Consider the following 20,712-nt stretch of genomic DNA (forward strand, 5'->3'; position numbering starts at 1 on the left):
AGTAATGTAGCCAGGAACCAATGGATGCTGGCAGCCTCTAGAAGCTGAAAGAAGGAAGAAACAGATTCTTCAAAGTCCCCAGAGGGTAGCACCCTGTCAGCACCTTGATTTTAGCCCTAAACAACTCATTTCAAGCTTCTGACTTGCAGAATTGTAAATTTGTGTTTTTAAGGCACCAAGTTGACACATCTTGGCTATTGTGAATATTGCTGCAATGAACATAGGGGTGCAGACATCTCTTTGAGATCCTGTTTTCATTTCTTTGGATGTATACCCAGAAGTAGGATTGCTGGATCATATGGTAGTTCTATTTTTAATTTTTTGAGGAGCCTCCATACTGATTTCCATAGTAGCTGTACTAATTTATATTCCCACCAACAGTGTACAAAGTTTCCTTTTCTCCACACACTGTGTTAGTTTAACTAAAGGTTTGTCACTTTTATTTATCTTTTTCAAAAACCAACTCTTAATTTTATTGATCTTTTTAATTGTTTTTCTGCTTTCTATTTCATTTATTTCTGCTCTGATCTTTATTTCCATCCTTCTACTTAGTTTGTTCTTCTTTTTCTAGTTGTTTGAGGTATAAAGTGAGGGTTTTTTTTGAGCTTTTTCTTTGTTTTTAATATTGGCCTTTACCCTTTTAAACTTTCTCTCTTAGAACTGCTTTTGCAGCATCCCACAGGTTTTGATATGTTGTCATTCCATTTTCTTTTTTTTCAAGATGCAGGCATACCTTGTTTTACTGTACTTCACCTTGGTGCTTTCCAGATACTGTGTTTTTTACAGATTGAAGGTTTGTGGCAACCCTGGGTCAAACAAGTATATTGGGACCATTTTTTCAAAGGCATTATTTTAAAATTAAGGTATATACATTGTGCTTTTAGACATAATGCTGTTGCACACATAGTAGACTGAAGTATAATGTAAACATAACTTTTATACGTACAGGGAAACCAAAAAATTCATGTGACTCACTTTATTGTGATATATGCTTTATTATGGTGGTCTGGAACCCATGATATCTCTGAGGTATGTCTGTATTTCTTGATTTCCCTTTTGATTTATTCTTTGACTCATTGGTTATTTAGGAACATATTGTTTAATATCTGCAATTTGTGAATTTTACAGGTTTCCTCACGTTACTGATTTCTCGTTTCATACCACTGTGGTCAGAAAAGAAACTTGGTATGGGTTCTAGGTACTTTCACCATAAGCATCTTTGCCACAGACATCTTTGCCACAAGCATTTCTGCAACATAACTAATTGACCTTAAGTCAATTTTTCCGTGAAAGTTAAAATAACTGATTGACGGTTTGGGGGTTGACAGTTTGGTTTCAACTCGTTGAAATGCTTTGGCATTTCTTCTGGTCAGCAACATTATTGATGGTTTTATCGAGATAATAATGATTTGCCACAAGTGTTGGTTTCTTATTTTGAACACATCCTATTGCAGGAGAATAAGGGCAAGAGCCTTGAAGGCACATAGTGGAACCCACATTTCGTGTAGAACTTCGAAATGTCTATCAAGGGACATATGACAATATACCAAGAACAGCTAACAGCGTAGAAGGCTTTCACAATGCAATGCAAATCTCTTTTACAAATATGCGTCCTAGTATTTGGAAAGTGATACCACCTCAATGAAGGAAGAAATTTTGGCAATAAAGAAAAAAATGCAATGCCAAAGGAGGAGATGAATCAACAAGCAAAAAAAAAGTATAAAATACTATGAACAAAAGACTTGGAAAACAAATGCTTAGGTGCAACACACAAAATAAAATCAGTTATTTGCACAGCATTGCCATGAATCTACACACATTTTAAACACATTCAAATACTTTGTATTTCACAGGAAAGTCTTCTTAATTTTGTTGTTAATTTATCATGTTTCTTTATGTCCTTTTTAATGCCCCTCTTTTATTTTTCATTTCATTTTTTATGGCAAAATTGCCTTATGGCCAGTTAGTTATATGGCAGAAATGTTCTTGGCATCTACAGCAAAGATGCTTGTAACTGAAAGTACCAGACGTGCTAGGTATGATTTCAAACTTTTAAAATTAGCTAAGACTTGTTTTTTGACCTATCTTGTGATATATGCTGGGAAATGTTCCTTGTGCACTTGAAAAGAATGTGTATTCTGCTGCTATTTGATGGAATTTTCTGTATATGTCTGTTAGCTCCATTTGGTCTAAAATACGGTTCAAGTTCAATATTTCCTTGTTGATTTTCTGTCTGGATGATTTATCTATTGTTGAAAATGGGGTATTGAAGTTCCATGCTATTCTTGAATTGTCTATTTATCTCTTCAGATCTGTTAGTATTTGCTTGATATATTTAGGTGTTCTGATGTTAAATGCATATATATTTATGATTGTTAAATTGTCTTGTTGAATTAACCCCCTCATCATTATATAATGACCATCTTTGTCTCTTGTTACCATTTTTGACTTAAAGTCTATTTTGTCTGAAATAAGTATGGCTACCTCTCCTCTCTTTTGGTTTCTACTTGCATGGAATATCTTTTGCCATTCCCTTGCTTTGGGCCTATGTGTGTCTTTAAAGCTGAAGTGAGTCTCTTATGGGCCGCATACAGTTGGGTCTTTTTTTTTAATCCATCCAGCCACTCAATGCCTTTTGATTGGAGAATTCAATCTATTTACTTTTAGAGTAATTCTTGATAGGTGAGGACTTACTAATGCTATCTTATTGTTTTCTGGCTGTTTTATAGTGCCATTATTACTTTTTTCTTTTTTGCTGCCTACCTTTGTGGATTAATGACTTCCTGTAGTGGTATGCTTTAATTCACTTCTCTTTATCTTTTTCTGTATTAACTGTAGGTTTTTGTTTCGTGTTTACCATGAGGCTTACATAAAGTATCTTATATATATACAACAGTCTGTTTTATAATGGTAACAATTGAACACATAAAAAAACTCTGTCCTTTTACTCCCTTCCTTTTATGTTTTTGATGTCACCATTTACATCTTTTTATATTGTATATCCCTTAACAAATTGTTGAAGCTATAGTTGTTTTTAATACTTTTGTCCTTTAACCTTTATCTAGAGTTAAGTAGTTAACGCATCACTGTAATACATTATCATTAGGGTATTCTGAATCTAGCTATATGCTTACCTTTATCAGTGTGTTATATATGTTCCTATGTTTTCATATTACTAATTTGCATCCTTCTTTTCAGGTCAAAGAGCTCCTTTCAGTATTTCTTTTAAGGCAGGTTACTGGTGATAAATTCCTTCAGCTTTTGTTTACTAGGGAAAGTTTTTATTTCTACCTTCAATTCTAAAGGAAGGGTTTACTGGGTAAAGTTTCTTGGTTGTCAGTTTCTTTCTTTTAGCACTTCGAAGAATATATTATCCCATCCTCTTCTGGCCTGCAAGGTCTCTGCTGAGAAATCCATTGATAGCTTTATGGGGGTTCCCTTGTATGAGAACATTTTTTTTCTCTTACTTGTTTTAGAATTCTTTTTTTGTCTTTGGTTTTAAACAGTTTTATTATGATGTCTTGGAGAAGGTTGTTTTGTATTGAAATTTTGAGGTGACCTATGAACTTGGATGTCCAAATATTTCCCCAGATTTAGGACATTTTCATCCACTATTTTTTAAAATAAGCTTTCTACCCCTTTCTCTCTCTCTTCCCCTTCTAGGACTCCAGTGATACATGTATCATTTCACTTGATGGTGTCCCATAAATACCATAGGATTTTTTCTTCATTCCTTTTCATTTGTTTTTCTTTTTGCCCCTATGATTAGATAATTTCAGTTGCTCTGTCTTCTAGATCGCTCTTCTGCTTGTTCAAGTCTACTATTGAAGCTCTCTACTAAAGTCTTCAGTTCAGTCACTGTATTCCTCAGCTCCAAATTTTTGCTGCTTCTTTTTACGTTTTCTATCTCCTTGTTTAAGATCTGTTTTATTCTTCTGTTGTCTTCCTGATATCATGAAATTGTTTTCCTGTGTTCTCTTGTAGCTCTCTAAGCAATCTGTAGAAAAATTATTTTGAATTATTTGTTGGGCAATTCCTGGGTCTCCATTTCTTTGGGGCCACTTACTAAGATTTACTGTATTCCTTTGGCAGAGACATATTTCCCTGATTCTTCATGATCACTGTAGCCTTGCATAGGTATCTGAGTGTTTGAAGAAGGAGTCACCTCTTTCAGACTTTAGGGACTAACTTCAGTAAGGTAACTGTTTCACCTGGTGGGGGCACACTAGATGAAGTTGTGACCTTGGTTCTAATGGTGTGGTGTGTCAAGTGCAGGGGCATGTGGCCGTACCAGGTACAAAGGGCATGATATCTTTTTGACTCAGGCTGCTGGAATTCATAGCATCGATAACTCTGTGGGCATTGGAGAGCACTGCAGGTGATTTACAGTGGCATCAAGGGCTGTTGGTGTCCTCAGCAACTCTTCCAGGTCCAGCAACTAGGGACAAGGGCAAGCAGTGGTGGGAGCTGGAGTCAGTGGTGTGCTTATACTTGGCTGTGGGGGTCAGCTGCTAGTGCCTATGTCGTGGCAGGGGCCAGTTGCAGACATACATGTAATGGTAGGGGCCAGGGCTGATTACGGGCTTACGGAAACTGTGGAGGCCCTGACTGTTGGCATGCTCTCCTGTGGCTGCCCATGCTTACACCAGGTGTGCACACTGCAGTGGAGGCCAGTGATAGGAGTCAGACTGGGGGCATGCAGGTGCACAGCTGGAAATGCTGGCTACAGGTGAGTACTGTGGTGCCAGCTAGAGACAGGAGGCAGGGTCTGATCTGGTCCCACAGCAGCTGCGGGGCCTTGGCTTTCTGCATGCTCGCCTGTGGGTGTACCCGCTCACCCTGGGCATGTGCACTGTAGTGGGGGCTGATAATGGGTGTCAAGCCAGTGGTGTGCAAGTGCACAGGTGGAGGGTCTAGCCCTGAGCACAGCAGTGGAGGTTTAGGCTGATGTCTTGCACTTATGTAGCTGTAGAAGCCCCAGCTGGCTGCTAGTGTGACTACCAGACTCTGGCAGGGACAGGGAAGGACTCAGGTGGCTAGTGACTTAACATTTGTGCAGCTGCAGTGAGCTGTTTTTAACAAAATTCTATTTCCTGTGAGGCGAAATCTGCCGGTGGTCTTCAGAGGCTATGCTGGCTATTGGCTTTATCAGTAGTGAAATCTGCTTAACTCTGTGAATCTAGATCACTCCTGCTGCATGTCTGTTAGTAATAGCCTCTGCTTTTCTTCCTTGTACCCAGCTGTCTCTATATGTCTCAGCTTAGCTGGTCTGGGCCGGGTGAAACCAAAGCAGTACCTTCATGGAGTGCCCCAAGAGGCTGGAGAAGCTGTTCACCCTGCTCTTCCTTTCCTGGCAAGAAGAACTCTTTCTAACTGGAAAGTTCCTTCTTGGTGCTGAACAATACTAGCTTGGGGGATGGGATGATGCAGCCAAAATGAAGGTGTCTCCCTTCTCTTCTTGTGTGATTATTTTCAGTTTGTTATGTTGCATTGTGTTTCTAAAACTTCCTAAGTGACTTTAGAGGTCTCCCAGAGCTAATTCTGCACATTGATAGCTGTTCAATCCTTGATCTTTCTGGGGGGGATGGGGAAGCTGGGTTCTCCTATGTTACTATTTTTACCTACAACCTCTCCTTAAAATTTTATCTTCCATTTTTATGTTTGAAATATAAGGAGGGAGTCCACTATTATAATCTAACACTGATGTTTACCAAATAGGTAGTATGAAGGCATAAAAACAGACTTATTATCAAATAAGTGCCACACACAGAACTGGAAGAGTTAGCTTAATACAATGGGTGACAAATAAGATTTTAACAATTTCCCAACGAACTATAACCTTCTCCTCCTCTTTTTCTTCCTTATCCTCCTCCTCCTTCTTTTTATCTTCCCATCCTCCCTTCTTCTTCCTCTTATTCCTTTTCTTCTTCCTTCTCCTCTTCTTTTTTCTTTTTACAAGATTAGGCTCCTTTCCCTTGTATACTTTGGATTTTGTTCTGGTACTAATGGCTGTCCGGAACTACCCTGTCAGTGTTTCTCTTGCTCTGTCTTATGAAAAACTACACATTTGGAAGGTAATAGACCTAGGATTAAGGGTACTACAGAGCATTATTTTTTTTCCTAAAATATTGTATACAGACTGCGCTTTGTTGAGAATAATTTCCCCTAAAACCAGAAATGGAAAATTTGTTGCAACTGGAGTCCCAACTCTGATTATGCAGTAGTAGCAAACCTAGAGCTGTGTATTGAGCATTCTGAGGCTACATCAAGGCTCTACAGCAAAGTGTGCCTTGATTGACTATTGACATACACCATGAGCAGAGGAAGAGGAAATAGTGGACCCATTATTTGCCATTCCCTTCCTGTGTGTTTAAGTAAATTATGATGTATGCCTGGAAGTTTGATTATTCAATGTTTCTATTTCATGTTTCCCATGTATAAGTAGAAATAATTGTCCTCTTAATGCCAATTCCTGAATAGTGGTGAAGTAATTTAGACATTGAAAGTATTTATTTAAATTCTTACCCTTATGAAAGTTATATTTTGTGTCACATTTTCTGTATACATATGACTTATGAAATGCTTCTAATAGTAAATCCCCTACATTTAAGAATTACAAAAGAGCCTAGACACAAATGTTTATAGACTCTTTATTAATAATCACCCCAAACCAGAAACAACCCAGAAGTTCTTCAATGGCTGAATATGTAAACAAACTATGGTATTTCTCTTTACGCTGTACTATGCTATATACCATCCCATATATTATATAGTATACCATAGAATACTATTCAACAATAAAAAGGAATGTACTGTAGATACATGAAACAACTTGAATGAATCCCAGAGGCAACATTGCTGAAATGACGAAGCCATTCTTGAGAGTTAACATTCTGTATGATTCCCTTTATAAACTACCCTTGAAAAGACAAACCTATATTGATAGAAAAACAGATCAGTGGTTGCCAGGAGCTAGGGATTGTGGGAATGTGTGACTTCAAATGTATAGTACAAGAGATTTGGGGGGGTGGGGGGTGATAGAAGTGCTCTGTATCCTGATTGTGGTGGTAGTGACATGAATCTGTACATGTGTTAAAATTCATAGAACTATCTACTCCCAAGGAAAATCAATTTAATATAATTTTAGCCAAATTTTAGAAAAGAATGTAGAATAGTAGTTTGAGTTACCTTCAGGTTGTAAGTGTGCTATGGTATGAAGTGAATGGAAAATTCTGAGGATAAAAAGATCTAAGAAATTCTATGTACAAAAAAACCCCAAAGAACCCACCAGTGTATACCTAGTTGGCACTTGGGGTTATTATTTAGTGTCTTACGAACTTGATTTGTATCTTGTATGTACTTGTATTTTGTAATGGAAAGGGTATAAAACATCTATATTATTGATATCACTCTATCACTGTCTGGTTGAATAAACTTGAGCAAGTCATTTAATTGCTCAGGTCATCAGATTCTTTTTCTATAGAATAAGAAGTTTGGATCCTGTGCTTTTTAAACTGAAATACTCCTAATAAGCATTTTACTCCAGAATATGTGTTTGCCTTAATATATAGCATTAAGTAAAATAGAGGCTTTAGGACATGCTTCATTGTTTTTTTTTTTTTTTCTGTTGGCTTCATATAGTTCCTGACATCCCATTACATCCTCTAGTTGAAATAGCGTGAGACTATATAATCTAATAATCTCTCTCCTAGCTGTAAATTTTTGTTTTGTTTTAATTTTTTCCAGATAACTCTTTTGAGTTTTCAGTTTTTAAGTATTCAATTTTTAAATACTAGGCAGAATAGAAAGTTAAGACCACTAGATGGGGATGTAAACAATACAGTGTTTGTTGTTTGTCTTGTGCTCAGAAGTAACTCCACACAGTCTTAAGCTTAAGTCCCTGAAGAGTGCAGAAAACAAAGAACAAATCCACACAAGTACTTGTTTTTATCTTTCTAAATGTCGGTGATATGGATTTGGGAGAAATTAACCTTCTGAATTAAGAGTGAAGTCTTTGGTCAAGTAGCATATTGTAAAACCATAATTTCTTTGAATGACTCTCCATGGTCACAATATGTGATATTCATGGTTTTATGACTTTATTTTGTCCTGCTACATATTTAATGATAGGTACAAAATCAGAAATAAAATGTAACAATTAAGATACATTGTAATTTCTTCTTCTGGGTTTTTCCATCCTCTTTTCAATACTTTAAAAAAGAGTGATCATTTGTCTCTTTAAAGGTACATCTAAAATTATGTTAGTTTCATGACTTAGTAATTTTTAGCTTTCTATATATAATTAGCAAAAACATAGCTACACAAAACATTATCTTTAAAGAATTGCTTTTAAACAAAATACCATTGTGTTATATTAAAAGACTGTGCAAATAGTCTTTTAAAGAGTACTTAGGAAAAAATTAGGGAAAGGGAACTTTCTTTTTTCCTTTCTTATCTCTCAAATGAGGTGAGTTGAAATTGCCTTATTTCTTGAGAATTTTCTTAGCTCATACTATATATTTTTTTACTTTTCAAACAAATGCACATGGTTATTGATAATTATATGAGCTTTGGTATCTATACATCATATCACTGTTGAAGATTACCCTTCAACACAGTATAGGACTTCTATCCAATAAGGACTGACACTTGTTTTCTTTTAGGAGACTGTCTTAGGTTTTTAGTTGTTCAGTATTTCATCCTCAATATTTGGGCTCAGCTAAAATACAGAGGATTTTAGCACATTTATTATAATTTAAATGATTTATCCAACAGGGAAAACTATGCCAACTTATGGCATAATTGGGATGAATTATAGATTATTACATATCTGAAATTCTCAGGTAAAATCTAGCCCCAAAATGGAGGTCTAAGACTATGATATATATATTTATTTATTTATTAAAGCCTGGTGGGATTTTTTTTTCTTCTTCTTTATTTTTGGCTGCGTTGGGTCTTCATTGCTGCATGGGCTTTCTCTAGTTGCGGCCAGCAGGGGCTGCTCTTCGTTGCGGCGCACTGGCTTCTCATTGCGGTGGCTTCTCTTGTTGCAGAGCACAGGCTCTAGGTACGTGGGCTTCAGTAGTTGTGGCACACAGGCTCAGTAGTTGTGGCTTGCGGGCTCTAGAGCGCAGGTTCAGTAGTTGTGGCACACGGGCTTAGTTGCTCAGCGGCATGTGGGATCTTCCCGGATCAGGGATCGAATCCAAGTCCCTGCATTGGCAGACGGATTCTTAACCACTGCGCCACCAGGGAAGTCCCTATGATATATTTAATATTTACATCTTAGATGAATAAATGTAACAATTTTTAAGGGCGTAACCCTTCTTGTAAGTGACTGTCTACTTTTTTAAGACTGTGATTAAAATACATATAACGTAAAATTTACCATGTTAACCATTTAAAAAAATTGTGGTAACAAAGACATAGCATAAATTTTACCATTTTCACCATCTTTAAGTGTAAAATTCAGTGGTAGTAATGACATTCACACTGTTGTGCAACCATCTGCTGTTTCCAAAGCTCTTTCATCACCACAAACAGAAACTCTGTAACTATTAAGCAATAACTCCCCACTCTTACTCAGCTACTGGTAACCTCTAATCTAATTTCCATCTCTGAATTTGTCTTGAATGACTCAATTTTAATATGATTGCATATTTTTAATTTTTCTACTTGGATGAAAAACATCTAATGTGGTAAAGCCTACTGTTTTCGTTTAGAGAAATTAAAACACTGAGCAGTACTGTGTACATACATAAAAACACACAAATAGCTATGAAGCATCACAAAGAAACAAGCCCCTGGTATCTGTAAGTTTACTAAACATCTTCTTCATTCTTAGGGTTTCCTAAATTCAGGATGAAGAGAGCTTACATTTCTTTTGTACTATCATGTACTTTATCTTAAAACAAAAATCAGTTAACCTATATACATACATACATAATTAAGGTCCCTATTTTATTCATTTAAAGGTGACAAATATAATAAAATAGTATAACATAGGAAATAAATAGAGGAATACAAATGAGAGGGAAAAAGGATTTTTAAAAAATCTTTCATTTTAAAGGTGTTTCCATTTGTTTAACTGATTTAGGTTGTACTCAGGACACATTAGTTTAAAACTACTAATGGAAGCAGCAAATAAATGGTATAAAAATATTTTTACTGATTTTAAGAAACTGCCTGTCAGATGAAACTATTTTAAAGATAGGACTTGCACTGTAAGTCAAACATAGCCACTGGAGTTTTTCTGAACAAGAGTCAATAGAGACTTATAAAGATTGGTGTCAACAACTAACTATTCATACCTAGAATTTTCTGAAGAGGAAATTTAGACATGATTCATAATTTAATTAAAGGCTCAGATTTTGGTGTTGCTAAATGGGAAGATACACAGTAAGTAGATCAACAAGTGAACAGAATCCTTGTAGAACTTTCTGTGCTAAAATTAATATTTGATTCGTATCATAACTAGATATATTGAACAACACTGGTAGGCAAGAGATAATTGAAGTCTTTCACTTAGACAAGCTAATATTTTGTTATATTCTCTAATAACTTGATATGCTGGGAAATATAAAAATAGATGGATAATAAATCAGTTGGGGAAATATGGAGAATTATTTTTCTGTACATTATTTTAGATAAAAGTGTACCTGAATTGTCCCAGAAAAATAGTTACTTGATCTGTTTTTTAGTATCTCTTTGATGGGCTTTCTTAAGTTTCATAATTCTATAACTGGAAAGGTTTTTTCTTTGTAATGTTTCACTTATGTTGCTATCACATTCTTTACCCTGAACTTATCCTTCATATCCTCACTTGAGTAGAAATGGAGAATAGTTCACTAATGCATACAATTTTTTCTATCTCTGATTGAGGAAACAGAGATTTTAGAGTTGTTTGGCTTGTTCAACATCCATTAAATTACATTCTGTTGGTGCCTTGTTGTACTGAAGAGACTGGGAAGCTGAATATTGCATTTCCTGAATCCCTTGCTGCTAGCATTCTGAATACACATTAGATCCCTCTAATAAAATGCATTCCTGAAAATGTAGAAGGAAGAAGTGAAGTAAAGGCTTCTGCTCCTCTTGGCTGTTGCTGCTAGCCAGCAGGTTCAAGGAGATGTTCAGAGGGGTTGTTCTGGGAGTCATTTTTAAAGGCTTTTTAGAACCTCTTCCTCTAGCCCTTCTTGCAATTTTGTATTCATCTCATTCCCTGTGTCAAATACCTTTGTTATTTGGGAAACAATAGAAGCATTGCCACCAACTCAGGAAAAGATAAGGATGCCTAATATTGCCTTGGAAGTTTTAGAAAGACAAAGAATTTACAGGCATAAAAAATTGGAAAGGAAGAGAAACTGTTTCTGTTTGCAGAGGGAATAATTCTATATCCAAAAAACCCCAAAAGAATTAGTGGAAAACCTAGTGAAAGAATGAGAGAATATAAATATCAGGTTATAAAATCAACATTAAAAAATGAACACTTTTGGGACTTCCCTGGTGGTGCAGTGGTTAAGAATCCGCCTGCCAATGCAGGGGACACGGGTTCGAGCCCTGGTCAAGGAAGATCCCACATGCTGCAGAGCAACTAAGCCCGTGTGCCACAACTACTGAGCCTGTGCTCTAGAGCCCGCAAGCCACAGCTACTGCGCCCATGTGCCAGAACTACTGAAGCCTGCGTGCCTAGAGCCCGTGCTCTACCGCCAGAGAAGCCACCACAATGAGAAGCCCACACACCGCAATGAAGAGTAGTCCCTGCTCGCCACAACTAGAGAAAGCCCATGAGCAGCAAATGAAGACCCAACACAGCCAAAAATAAATAAATTTTTAAAAAAATTAACACCTTCATAGACTCAAAAATAAGCAGTTAGAAGATGTAATGGAAGAGGAGACTAAATTTTTAGTAGCAAGACAAAAATAATGCAAGAAAAAAAATCTAGATATAAACTCAATACAAAATGCCTAAAACCATAAAAAAAAAAAAACAAAAACCACACAGAAGGAGCCCAAAGGAGCCATGAACCAATAGAAAGGCATATTATGTTTTTGGATATAAATTTATTAACATCATTAGAAGGTCAGTTTTTCTTAATTTATAAATTGAAATGTAAACCTCAGTACAAATATCCTCCTTTTTGTTTCTTTAGTTCATAAAGTTTATTAAGAAAAACAAAAAAAGCAAGAATAACCATGAAAATATTATAAAAATGATATTTTAAAAAAATGATACAAATGAACTTATTTGCAAAACAGAAATGACTCAGAGACATACAAAACAAACTTATGGTTACCAAAGGGGAAGGGGAGGAGGGATAAATTAGGAGATTGGGATTAAAATATACACACTACTATATGTAAAATAGATAACCAACAAGGACCTACTGTATAGCACAGGGAACTAAGTGTCTTGTAATAACCTAGAGTGGAAAAGAATCTAAAAAACAAATATATATATATATATATATGTATAACTGAATCACTTCGCTGTAACCTGAAACTAATACAACATTGTAAATCAACTATATTTCAACCAAAAAATTTTTTTTAAGACAATAGAACATACAGTACAGCTACTATAATTTAAACAATGGTTTCAGCTCGCTAATGCAATAGAAAATCTATAACTAGACCCAATTTGTTAAAATAGCATTTAAAATCAGTGGGGAAAAGAAGGACTTTTAAACAAATATTGTTGGGATAAACTAGATATACACATAAAGGAACAGCTGTAAGTGAAATGTTTCTCAACCATACACCAGAATAAATTCCAAATTGAACTGTGAAAAATGGAAATGTACAAAGTGAAACCATATAGTTACTAGAAGAAAACATGGATTAATTTCTTTATTACCTAGGAGTGGATAAATCTTTTCTAACCATGATAATAAACTATTGATAAAACTGACTATTAAAATGTTTTAAATCAATAGTTCATGATAATAAAATAAACTATTGATAAAATTGATTATAGAAAAACATTTATTTTTCAAAAATAAGTTTTTTGAAAAATAAAAAGCCCAACTTTCAAACTTATAGAAGAATTTTCTTTTATACTTTTCACCTCAATTCATAACTATTAACATTTTCCACATTTGCTTTCTCTCTCTTTCTATAACAGATACATTATTACTATTATTATTATCATCTGTTTAATAATAGTTGCAGGCATCATGACCCCATACCTTTACTTTAACATGTATCTGATAAAAACAAGGATATTCTGTTACATTACTATAGTATAATTATAAAAATCAGGAAATTCACAATTGATAGACTACTAGTATCTAATAATATGCAGTCCTCTTTCAGAATTTGTCACTTTTATCTCAGCTGTTCCTTATAACAATTATTTTTCTCATGTATTGTCATTAATTGTCATGTCTTGTTAGTCTAATCTGGAATACTTCCTTAGCTTTTGTCTTTTATGAAAGTGACATTTTTGAAGTGTAGTCCAATAGTCTATAGAATTTCTTTAAAATTGGGTTTGCCTTATTGTTTTCTCATTAAATTCAGATTATGCATTTTTTCATAGCTTTATTGAAATACATTTCACATACCATAAAATCGACCCACTTAAGTTGTACAGCTTAGTGGTTTTTGATATATTCACAGCGTTGCACAACCATCACTACTGTCTAATTTTAGAATATTTTCAAACTCCAAAATGACATTAGCAGTCATTCTCAATTCCTGCTCTTCTCCCCACCCCTACCATCCCAGTCCTAGGCAACCACTAATTTAGTCTCTATGAATTTGCCTGTTCTAGACACTGCATATAAAAGTAATCACAAAAATGTGGATTTTTTTTTTTTTTTTTTTTTTTTTTACTGGTTTCTCTCACTCAACATAATGATTTCAAGGTTTATCCTTGTTGAAGCATGTACTGGTATGCCAGCCATTCTTTTTTATTACCAATTAATATCCCAGTGTACAGATGTACCCCATTTTGTTAATCAGTTCATCAGTTGATGGACATAGGTTGTTTTCACTTCTTGCCCGTTACGAATAGTTTTTTTTTTTTTAAAGAACATTTATTTATTTATTTGTTTGTTTATTGGCTGTGTTGGGTCTTCGTTGCTGCGCGTGGGCTTTCTCTAGTTGTGGCAAGCCGGGGCTACTCTTCGTTGCGATGCGCGGGCTTCTCATTGCGGTGGCTTCTCATTGCAGAGCACGGGCTGTAGGCACGTGGGCTTCAGTAGTTGTGGCTCGCAGGCTGTAGAGTGCAGTCTCAGTAGTTGTGGTACACAGGCTTAGTTACTCCAGGGCATGTGGGATCTTCCCGGACCAGGGATCGATCCCATGTCCGCTACGTTGGCAGGCGGATTCTTAACCGCTGTGCCACCAGGGAAGTCCCTGAGTATGTGTTTTTAATTCTCTTGAGTATGGAGAGTGGAATTTCTGGATCACGTGGTAGTTCTATGTTTAGCATTTTGATGAACTGCCAAACTGTTTTGAAAGCAGCTACACCATTTTACCTTCCCACCGGCAACGTGTTGATATCAGGGTTCCAATTTCTCTGCATCTTCACTGATACTTGTTACTGTCTATCATTTTCATTTGCTATCCTAGTGAGTGTGACGTGGTATCTTATTGGTTTTTATTTGCATTTCCCTAATAACTTATGATATTGAGCATCTTTTCATGTGTTTATTGGCCATTTGCATTTCTTATTTGGAGAAATGTCTATTTAGATTCTTTGCCCATTTTTTATTTTTATTTTTTGGAATGGTAAGTTTTTTATATATTCTGGATAAAAGTCCCTTGTTAGATATATAATTTGCAATTGTTTTATCCCATTTTGTGAGTTGTCTTTTCACTTTCTTACTTGTGTTCTTTGAAGCACAAAAGATTTTTATTTTAATAAGGTCCAATTAATCCATTTTTTTAGTTGCTTTTGCCTTTTTGGTGTTGTATCTAAGAAATTGTTGCCTAACCCAATATAATGAAGATATACTCCTATGTTTTCTTCTAGGAGTTTTATAGTTTTAACTATTATATTTAGGTCTGTGATCCAGTTTGAGTTTGATCCATTTTGAGACCATGTTTAATTTTTGTTTATAGTGTGAGGTAGAGGTCCAACTAAGTCTTTTGCATGTGGGTATCCAGTTTCCTTAACACCATTTGTTAAAAATGTTCTTCTTTCCCCATTTAATTCTCTTGGTACTCTTGTAAAAAATCAATTTACCGTAGATATAAGCGTTTAATTTTGGACTCTCAATTCCTTTTCATTGATGTATAAGTCTGTCCTTAGGCCAATACCACACTTTCTTGATTACTCTTGCTTTGTAGTAAGTTTCAAAATTGAGAAGTGTGAGTCTTTCAACCTTGTTCTTTCTTTACAAGATTGTTTTGGTTTTCCTGGGTCCCATATGAATATTAGGATCAGCTTGTTGATTTCTGGGAGGAAAAAAAAGCAGCTAGGATTTGGATGGCGATTGTGCTGAATCACTTCATCACTTTGGGGAATATTGCCATTTTAATAATGGTAAGCATTTCAGTTTGTGAACATAGGCTATCTTTCCATTTGTTTAGATCTTAATTTCTTTCAGCAATGTTTTATAGTTTCAAGTGTACAAGTCTTGCAGTTCTGTTGTTAAATTTTTTTCTAGGTAGCTCATTTTTTTAAAAAATTTATTTATTTATTTTTGGCTGTGTTGGGTCTTCGTTTCTGTGCGTGGGCTTTCTCTAGTTGCAGTGCATGGGGACTACTTTTCATCGCGGTGTGCGGGCCTCTCACTGTCGAGTCCTCTCTTGTCGTGGAGCACAGGCTCCAGACGCGCAGGCTCAGTAGTTGTGGCTCACGGGCCCAGTTGCTCCGCGGCATGTGGGATTTTCCCAGACCAGGGCTTGAACCCGTGTCCCCTGCATTGGCAGGCAGATTCTCAACCACTGCGCCACCAGGGAAGCCCAAGGTAGCTCATTTTTTTAAGTACTTATTTTCTTTCGGTTACAAGATACTCTATGCCTGTCTTGTTCATTTCTTTACCCAGACTTAAAATGAGCCATTTCTCCAAGGAGCCCTTATTCTGTATAATGGGTAATGGTATTTAGAAAACATTATCAGAATGCTCAGTGTGTTCTAAAATACTCATTGTAGAGAGGAAACTAAGGCTCTCTGAGCTTAAATATCTTGTTTGTTGGCCTTCTGCAGATACTATTGTCAAGTAAAATGAGCCAGAATTGTTTGGAGAACACTGCATTCATGTTTGCAGCCAGAATAAATAAGACTGGTCTGGAATATATTATTGTTGTGAGATAGCAAGAATACTTTCCAAGATGTTTAGAAGTACTGACAAAGATGCCAGTTTCAAAGACCTTTTATTGGCTGAATTTTGATAATTTAAATTTGAAAAAGAAGACCATGATTATAATAACTAGAACTAGTTGAATCTGTAAAAAGCCGTAAGTCCATGATAATGCTCAAAAAGAACAGATTGTGTTCCGTAAAATCACACCTATATATGTCTGGGGATCTATGGTCCTCAGTTACAAAATACACAAAAATATATACCTCATGGCTACTGGCTAAATAACTCATCAAGGATCAAGGAGTAGACTGTGGAGAAATGGATCTGTAACTGTGGTCCTTAGACCATGTTCAGTATAAGAACCTTCCCAATACAAGTGTGGTTGTACATATGTTGAAGGAGCCTTCAAGGAAGTCTGCGGCTTAGTTCTGGACAAATGCTCAGGGAAGCTTGGGATTTGACCTATACTCACCTACCTCTCAGTAAATTCCCCCATGCTAGGTGTACATTGTATACATATATCAGGTTAGCTGGCAAACACTTTCTAGAATCTCAAGCAGTGGGAGAAGTCAGGAAGCTATAACACTCCCCTCCTATCAGGAGTATAAAGTAGGTGCTGCATATCCCTGCAAAAAACCTTCATTCTGTTTGGTTAGTATCACTGGCAACTGTGTATTTCCACGAGGATTCTAGGGACCCAGGATGCTGTACAGGAGGAAGTGTTGTCTAATTTCTATTTTTCCTATTTTAATGAAAGTCATATAGTTCTTTTTGTGTTTATCCTTCCCAATTGACACATTTATAGGAAAGAAAAAGTAGACAATTTTGACAGCTGTTGAAGATTCTTTATGTACAATGTGAGTCTTTGGAACTAGCAATTAGAAGGTTACAATTTGTGTATTAAACTGGTAGAATAATATAAATTAACTAAATGATAATCCTTAAGTGTATCCACAGTTGTTATACCCTTTGATCTTCAGCATTTTTGAAGTGTGTACCATAAATCCCATTGTTTGACTACGAGCGCTCATATTTTTGAGCAAAATTACTATTACTATTTTCCTGTCAACCGGATAACTATTCTTATATCATATACAAAAGTTTAGAATGTTTATTTATGGAAAATTAAATAGTAATTTCACTATAACATGATAATGATATATTTTTTAAAAAAGGCAAAAGACAAAGGGTTTGTGGGATGAGTGTGATGTGAAGAATTTTCAGGTCACTCTGAGGTCTGACAGAATGATTATATAATTGTATATTTCCCAAGTGAACCATTCTAAGAGGAGTTGAACAATATTGCATGCAATTGGGATTTGTTGTTTTATAAAAGAATTTATTGATATAATTACAAACTATATCCATGAGAAGTGGCTGTTAGTGAAGAAAATACATGGTGAAAGGCAATTAGCATAAGCATATCCAGTCTTTGATCTTAGTGATATAAATATATTCTTTACTAAGAATATGTGAATCCTTTGTTTCTTTTAGTTTGACCAATATCCTGAGTATCTCTGAGCAGAAAACATTCATGTTCACCTGTTGAGCAGGCCTCTGATGACTTCAGGAAGACTAGACAATTTTTTCTTTTGTCTTATTGGTGAAATCACCCCATAAGTTCTAACTATCCTATCTGATTTGTTCTCTTCTTTTTAAAATTGGAACTTTTACCTCTGAACTTATTTAAAAGATATTATACTACTCATTTTAAAAAGGATTTAATGTAGCATCTTCTAGAAGGGGTTAGTTTTTGATGTCTTATGTAGCTACTAAGTATTTTCTATCTTAGTGCATATCTCTCCTTCATGTATTTTTTTTTATTTGGAATGGTCCTTTGGGAGAATTAAAGTATTTTCCAGGAACTCTGATGACTCAGTTGAATTATAAAACATCAACTTGTAAGTGAGCAGCTCTGGTCATTCCAACATGGACAGGTTATGAGTAAAGATAATAGGAAGGACTAGGCTTAGAGGACTGATATATTGGATATAACAGGAAATCAAGGGATGAGGTGTGTTGCAGTGCAGTTTAAATCCATGAGGGCTATTCTAAGAAAACTATGCCTAGACACATTACAAAATGAAACCCTAAGATAAAGAGAAAATCTTGAAAGCAGACAGAGGAAAGTGATGCTTTACATACAAAAGAACAGTGATTCAAATGCCAACAGATTTTTCATCAGAAATCAGTGGCCATAAACGAAAACAAAAACAACGGAAGAAATCATAGTGGCCAGGACACTTTAAAACTGAAACTTCAGTCAACCCAAAATTCTGTGTCCAGTGAAAATATCCTTCAGAAATGATGGCAAATTTAACACAATTTTATAAATGGAAAACTAAGAGAAATTTGTCTCCAGCAGACCTGTACTACAAGAAATGGTAGTGGAAGTTCTTCAAAGGAAAAAAGAATATTAACAGAAAAGTTGGATCTTCAGGAGCAAATGAAGAGCATCAGAAATGGTAAATATCTGGATAAAAATAGAAGACTATTTTTATCCTCTTAAATTCTTTAAAAAAGACCTGTGGATGTTTAAAAGAAAATTATAACATTGTTCTTTGCGGTTTTCAATGTATGCAGATGTAATCCATAAGTGTATAATAAAACAAATCAATAAGCTGCTAGGAAATATATAAAACTATTTCAGAGTGTGGTTGGGGGGAGGTGGTTAAAGGGACTGTATGCTTGTGAGGTGTCTATATTTTGCATGAAAATGTACAGTATTCTGGTTGAATTCTGATATATTTTCTTAAATAAAATACTAAAAAAATACAGAGGGGGCTTCCCTGGTGGCGCAGTGGTTGAGAGTCTGCCTGCCGATGCAGGGGACGCGGGTTCATGCCCCGGTCCGGGAAGATCCCACATGCCGCGGAGCGGCTGGGCCTGTGAGCCATGGCTGCTGAGCCTGTGCGTCCGGAGCCTGTGCGTCCGGAGCCTGTGCTCCGCAACGGGAGAGGCCAAAACAGTGAGAGGCCCGCGTACCGAAAAAAAAAAAAAAAAATACAGAGATATGTCTTAAAAGTTGATAGAAATATTAAAAGGTAAGATTAAAAATTATTTGTTATATTTTTAAAAGATAAGAAAGAAGAAATAGCAGCAATAACAGCAGAGAGATAGAAAGAATAATAAAATATTGAATGAGATCTGATGATAACAGTAATTATATTAAATATTAAAGGTCTAAACACTGCAATTAAAAAGCAGATGTTGTCAGAGTGGATAAAAAAGGAAGACCAAACTATATACAGCGTACAGGAATTATCTTTTAGGTATAAAAACACACAGGTATGATGAAAGTAAATGAATGGACAAAACTATACCAGGCAAACAATAAGCATTAAAAGCAAGGAATAACTATATTAATATCAGATAAAATAGCTTTCAAGATAGAGGGTATTATCAGAGATAAAGAGGGATATTTCATAATGTTAAAAGGACATTTCAGGGGAAATGGATCAAGATAGCAGAGGAGTAGGATGTGGGGCTCACCTTTTTCCCACAAGATACATCAAAAATACATCTACATGTGGAATGACTCTCACAGCACAGCTACTGAATGCTGGCAGAAGACCTCAGACCTCCAAAAGGGCAAGAAAATCTCCATGTAACCAGGTAGGACAAAAGAAAAAAGAAAGAAAAGAGCAAAAAAGGAATTGGGATGGAATCTGTTCCCCTGGAAGGGAGCTGTGAAAGAGGAAAAGTTTCCACACACGGGGAAGTCTCCTCACTGGCCGGGAGATCAGCCAGGACAGAGGGGGAGATTTGGAGCCTTGGAGGAGAGCACAGCAACAGGTTTGTGGAGGGCAAAGCTGAGAGAGACCTGCACAGATTAGCGGTGCCAACTGGCATTTCCCAGGCTGAGATGCTTGTCCTTTGGGGCTGGTGGAGGCTGGGTATTGAGGTTCGGGCTTCGGAGGTCAGACACTGGGAAGAGGACTGGGATTGGCTGTGTGAAGACAGCCTGAGGGGGCTAGGGTGTGGTGCACCACATCTGAGGGAATCTGGGAAGAAGATCTCCTTCCCAGAAGGAGAAGGGTGTGCTTGCCATAAGAGTTTCTTTCTCCTTGTGCTCTCAAGTGGCAGGGCACCGTCTACATGAGTGGGGGCAGGCGTGAGCCGTCGCTGCCATCTCAGACTCCAGAGGCAGTGCGGACTGCAGCCTCTGTGGAGGTTCCTGTGAACAGGTGCAGGTCACCGCCTCCACCTTCCCAGAAGCTTGTGCAGCCCACCAACACCAAGTGTCCCGCAACCCTGCACCAACCACTGCCCCTGCCTCCCCTGGGGTGCATGTGATCCATGCCGCTTCTAAGGGTGCTCTGACCTGGCACCAACCACTGCCCCCACCTTCCTGGGAGTATGTGCAGCCAGCTGCCTTCGCCAAGGGACCCACGACCAGGAGCCACCCGCTGCCCCCGCCTTCCTGGGAACGTGTGTGTGGGCCGTGCATCCGCACACCCCT

At 36.6% G+C, this 20,712-nt stretch overlaps 1 protein-coding gene across 21 annotated transcripts in view; it reads left to right on the forward strand.

Annotated features, from left to right (window-relative positions):
- The window catches only part of BAZ2B (bromodomain adjacent to zinc finger domain 2B), a 382,320-nt gene that overhangs the window by 40,154 nt on the left and 321,454 nt on the right, over positions 1 to 20,712 (forward strand). For 19 of the 21 annotated variants that reach the window (XM_060302369.1, XM_060302379.1, XM_060302386.1 and 16 more), the window contains exon 3: positions 18,616 to 18,715. The exons of 1 other annotated variant lie outside the window; for it this stretch is intronic. The gene's annotated coding sequence lies outside the window, so the exon portion shown is untranslated. Of the gene's footprint in view, positions 1 to 18,612; positions 18,716 to 20,712 lie in introns of all 21 variants that reach the window. One more of the 21 variants, XM_060302371.1, reaches the window with a different exon arrangement.

This window comes from Globicephala melas, chromosome 7 (assembly GCF_963455315.2).
Source record: "Globicephala melas chromosome 7, mGloMel1.2, whole genome shotgun sequence".
Lineage (NCBI taxonomy): Eukaryota > Metazoa > Chordata > Mammalia > Artiodactyla > Delphinidae > Globicephala > Globicephala melas.